Raw genomic sequence first — 5,927 nt, 5'->3', positions numbered from 1 at the left:
TCCTTAACAAGCACCCATATACTATCCCCAAGTATCTCACATACTTCAACCTATGAGATCAATTGCTTACTTATAAAGTAAGGAGGCTTAGCATGGACTAGCCTTTGAGCATTGTCAATGCTTTTATTCTTGACAATACAATGACCAGGAACATATTTAGAAACAAGGCTTTGATGCATAAGAATCTCATAATTATTACTTTTATAATTTCTTTGCAAAGCCATTATGTTCCAAGGACTTTATCTACATAAGTCTCTCATAACTTTTTATAAAGAAACTCATGGATAAAGAAATACGTCATACATTATATAAAATATCCATAATGTATTTAATATGAAATATGACTAATTAATGTAGTGTTTTACAAGCATAAAATCGATTGGCTTGTAGGGCTTACACTAACATCTACTTCCACACTTTCACTCTGGATGGACTGTGGATCAGGCCATCCTGGTCGAGGAAAAGTGTCTTGTCATCATCCTGTTCGGCCACGATTAGGACGAAACTTGCTTGCAGGTATTTCTATCTCAATATTTTTTAATTTCCATTTGTGTTTCTCAATCAATTTTAAGATTAGTCGTATTATATGAGGAATAATTACCTTTCTTGTTTCATTGCAAATTTTTCTGGCCTTGAACTTTATCAGAGCAATATATTATTCAATTCTTTATTCTTCGCAATTCCATGTATAACTTGGTGTGCAAAATCTTGTGATAAAGAGGATCAAGGTTTTATGCTTGATTTTGTCAGTACTGTTCAATTGGGATTCGTTCTCAGGTATGAGCTTCCAATAATATTATTATCCTTATTGTACAAGAAATAGTACAATTCTTGCCTTCAACCTAAAGATGGTTGGATAGTGATGAAATATTTTGATCTTACAAAAGTTTATCACTGGTTGGAGTCAGGATTTGTAAGAGAAGTGCGTACTTTCTTTAAGGGGATAACTACCAAATTTGCCACTAATAGTAAGGCTCAATGTTGAATTTTGCCACGGTTCTGAATTGCATTGAATTCACAGCCATACTTGTATTTTGATTCATTTTTTTTTCTGAAAAAAATGAAGGATGAAAGAATAATTTGTGGAATGCTCAAGTTATGCAATTTAAAGAAATTTTGGGGAAGTAGAATTTTTGTCATAGAATTTCTCATCAAATCTGATTGTGAAGTAATTGTGGAATTCCATGTAATTTCTGCTTCTCCAAAACTTATTTGAACTGAATAATGGAATACATCACAAAATATTCTTTCATTGTTAAATTTCGTTCAAAATTCAACTAAAATAAAAGGTACAGTGGCAAAATTCAACATTGCGCTACAATAGAACAGTAAATTTGGCATTTATCCACAATATGGTTTTGGATTGTGTCTCATCTACCTTCCTCTCCATTCTTTGTAAGAGGGTATGACTCATCTTGTCCTAGTCTCTAGGGGGCATAAGTCAAAGAGATCTATTATCTCCTCACCTTTTTGTTTCTTGTCTCAAGTAACTTTCCCTTAGGATCAATCAAGAGAGAAACATTAATTGTTGGAATCCCATTTTAATGGGTAGAGGAGGGCCTTGAATATTGCATTTTATGTTTGTCAATGACATTATGCTAGTAGTCCAACGCAAATAGGAATAATTGTTGGACCTTTTCTAGGAGCTCCTTTTGATGTCTATGAGAGATTTGCTCAAAGCATCAATGCTAACTACACCAATATTTAAGTCTACCCTCCTATGTTACTTGAACTCGGGCAGTGAATGCTGCAAACAAATATTTGTTTGATGTAGGCATGTTTAATTTTTTTTCTAAGTTTTTCTTTATATTTTGGAGGGTTAGACCTACATTGCCATGTTCATCGAGTATGTGTTGGAGGTACTTCAAAAAAATGAAGATTTGAAGCAATATAGCTCCCCTCTTATGGTCCTATCTAAGAAACTAGCTTCTTGTCCTACATACAAGCAAGTGGATGAACTTGGTAAGTATTTTGGTTGTCCAAATTTTTTGTGAATGAACTATCAAATTTTTTTTTGGTTCATCACTGGAAAAGAATGAATAAGCTGATGGGGTGGAATACCAAATTACTTTCTCTGGCTGCTAGGGTGTGTTATTACAATTAGCATCTTCTTGTTTTTGAACTACTTCTATGCATACTTCTTTTCTACCTTTTCCATTCAAATAAAATATTTAGACTCATTTCTCATGGTTTATCAATTGTGGAAAATGAGAGCATTTATTGGGTAATTGCGATACATTGACTAGATAAAGGAGACATGCTAGGTTGGATCCAATTTTTTCTACCAAGGTCGAAGTTGAGGATCTTTCTTGCTCTGACTCTATATTCCTTGGTCTACGTACTTTGGTATATCCCTTTTGTTGTTATTTTTATAATAATTGTGATAAAAGAATATTTGAAAGAAATGATGCAAGATGGAAACAATTGCATGAGGGATTAAACTACTTGAGATTTTATCTGTAATTGTTAATAACTCTCTATTGGTCTTTTAAGATAATTATTACCTTTTGAGTTGGTAAGACATGTGAATGACACCAGCCAAGCTGAGCTTTCTCATAGTCGAGCTTGTCTTGGTTAAATATTATCAAGCTTGAATACAGGTCGAGCTAAAAAATGTCTGATTGAGCAAAGTTTCTCTATGTTTACCAAGATTTAAGCTGAGCTTGATCTCTTAACAAGCTCGTGAGGTAAACCACTTTCTAAGCTGAACTTAAACCTTGAAAATAATCTTCAAGGCCTTAGAAAGAAGGTGAAAGTTCGACCAATTTAACCTACTAAAACATAGTGGTACATATAAGAAAAAAGCCACTTTCATAATACATAAGTGGGTCGTACAAAGGCAACACCTTGACTGAAGCTGCGAGAAACATAGATGGTGGGGTGAAAGGGTCGGTTGTGTGGTTGGTTATATTAGTGATTTAGAATGTATTAATCCTGCATCTAGCATGCCTTCATTTTTGTTCATTTTAATCTATGCCACACTAATTTTTAAATAATATATAAATTATATTTAAATTTTATTTGTGCTTAAACATATCAAAATTTATTGACCAACTTTGAAAGGCATAAATGAACTTTTTTATCAACTTTGTTCATGAATTTTTTTTTTATCAATTCTGTTCTTGACATAAATGAGTCAAGCTCACTCACGTTCAAATTGCATATTTACTAAACAAGCTTCCATTTTTTTCCTTGTATATTGAACTAATAAACAAGGACGAAAAAGCTCCAACGGAGCCCATTCATGAGTTATTCAAGGAGTACACTGGTTCATTTATGCCTCTGACTAGTGTACTTGAATAACTCCAAATTTTCCATTTTAAATATATATAGTTTTAGTTTAACTTCGTATGGTTCATGTTCAGGAAACTTATTTGTAGGAAACTTGTTTGTTATTTTAACCAAGGATTGAGAATAACTACTACCGTATAGGAAGAATTATGGGTCTTCATGATGGTCTTTTTGCTATAGATTATGCATTCCTAAAAGTGGAAGTAGACTTTGATGCCAAAACTGTGTTAGAATTGTTAAGAGAGTGCTGACTTTGATGACGCTCACTCTTTGGCACCCTAATTGCTGATTGCAGGTCATAAATGGGGAAATTCAAACAGCTTGAGCGAGCCTTTACCTTCAAAGAACCAAACCAAGCAATAGATCTTTTAGCTAGAATGCAAAATCTAGAGCATTGTTGATCTTGGAACCTTAAAATTCTATTACTAGCATTCTGTTTGATGTGCTTTTTAGTTCTTAATATTATTTTTGTTAACAGAAAATAGAAAGGATAATGATTTGATAGTAACCCTGTTGTTTCATGAAAAACCTTCTCCATCACCAACCGTGCAATATTAGAAACTTTTTCACCGACATGTTGGAATTAAATGGTAAAGGAAGAACTAAATTGGACATTGTTTTTTGGACATTCATATTTAAGCATATATATTTTATGCCCTATGATTGAGTGCTGGAATCTCTAAGTAGTTACCATGCCCTTGTATCTTGTAATCCCCAAGTGGTTATCCTTTTTGGTTGTTTTTTTTTTGGCAAACAAAGGGTTCTATTTGGTAGCTTTTCCAGAAGGGCAGGGTTTACAAAACTTCTAGGGGTTTGCCTATTTTTGATACAGAAAGAGTTTACATTTTACTTCTTTTTGGGTTGTTACACTTTTATGTGTATGTGTGCACGAAGTCTATAGCTTTTTGATAACATTTCTCGTTTTGTTTTAGACCTGAATTTCAAAAATTGGACTTTCTGTCATTATTTGTGATGCATAAATGTCTTAGAATTGATCTGCTCTTCATTCTTGTGGAGTAGTAATGTTGTTATGCGTATCAGCTGTTAATTAGTTTATTTGATTTGTGTTTTCTGATGAATAAGGTGCTTGCTTCAGTAACTGAGATGACATAACATAAGTTTTTGATTTTAATACAATGTATGAGTTGTATGATCCATCAATAATTATGTTCTTCAGAAATAAACACATAATGATAGACCTTGGTACTGGAAACAACAAGATCAACTGGGCTCTTAAGGACAAGCAGGAGTTTATTAGCATTGTTGACACTATTTATCATGGGGCAAGGAAGGGTCGCGGTTCGGTAATTGCTCACAAAGATTACTCCACCAAGTACCGCTACTTAGTATGCTTGAAATATGCAGTTGATTGCAAAAGCTAATTCATTTTAAGGGTTTTCTTGGTTGTGCCATTTGCTTCTTTCTTATGGCTTATATATTGGTGATGTTACTTGTAGATGTTGAAACGAACCATGAGCTTTGATGTGTGTAGAGGGTGTTGCACCTGAGAATGATGCTTAGAGTTGAAACTTTGTAATATGATGGACATTCTTTGTAGTGGATGTTTGGCATGCTTATGCATTTTTTCTGCATGCATGTATGTAAGGGGAGCATCATTCTTATCCTTCCTTTAATCTCTGTTAACATGTCAAAGTCGGTCTTCTGAGAGAAATATATTATGTTTCAATGGATATTATTGCCATTTATAAGGATAAATGTTATTTCTCATGAAGATTTGAAATCAATGACTTGTATTTGGAGGTGAGCCTACATTTTTAGATAAATATTTCACTCCCTTTCTGATCGAAGAAACTTACCTTACAAATCCTACTACCAGCAACTAATGATCTCTTCACTCTCGCTATTATAGAGCGGTTACTAAAGTTTTCCATAAGGAATTGCATGTTCCAAAACCCTTTGGCTTTTGATAGTGTATCAAGAATGAAGAGAAAAAAAAAAGAGTTTTTGGTTTTCTGACTTACAGAACAACTCAGGTTCACTCTTGGTTATGTGAAAAAACCAGTACGTTTGTTCATTATTTATAAACGTGTTAGGGATATAGAGATAGGATGTTACTTTTAAATTTAAACAAATAAAATTTAAATGTAATTAATCTTTTTTTAAATTTAAACAAATTAAATTTAAATGTAATTGATAGATAATTCTTATTTAAATTTAAACAAATTGAATTTAAATTTATATCATATCTCAAATGTTTTTTTAATTATTCAATTAAAAATGTCAAAATAATATCTAATATTAATTAATTGAATATTTTTTAATTATTCACAAATAATTAACAAAGTTACACCACATTTAAATGCAATATCTCCCACTTGTACACATTGGCATCAACTTATATTATTCCCAATTTAGCTCATTCTCCACTCATTGTCATACAGGGAAAATAAAACGCGTGATCAATGAGAAAATAAAAGTATCAGTGAGCCGTGCGATATTAAGTTACCATCTTGCTAACATAACACCACTCGAGTTCTCGTCATATCGTAAATCATTTTAATCACACAAGATTTTGTATCTCTAATCCCTTTTACATGTAAGAGCTATGCAAAATTTCTTTATGTGTCTAAACTCATGGTTATATCTAACAACTAATGTTTTTATAACTGCCCGGG

The 5,927-nt window shown here is 32.6% G+C and overlaps 1 pseudogene; it reads left to right on the top strand.

The window, feature by feature from the left end:
• LOC18609162 lies at positions 406–4,673 on the top strand (annotated as a pseudogene).

Source organism: Theobroma cacao, chromosome 2 (genome assembly GCF_000208745.1).
Source record: "Theobroma cacao cultivar B97-61/B2 chromosome 2, Criollo_cocoa_genome_V2, whole genome shotgun sequence".
NCBI lineage: Eukaryota > Viridiplantae > Streptophyta > Magnoliopsida > Malvales > Malvaceae > Theobroma > Theobroma cacao.
This window is presented reverse-complemented; position numbering and strand designations above follow the sequence as displayed.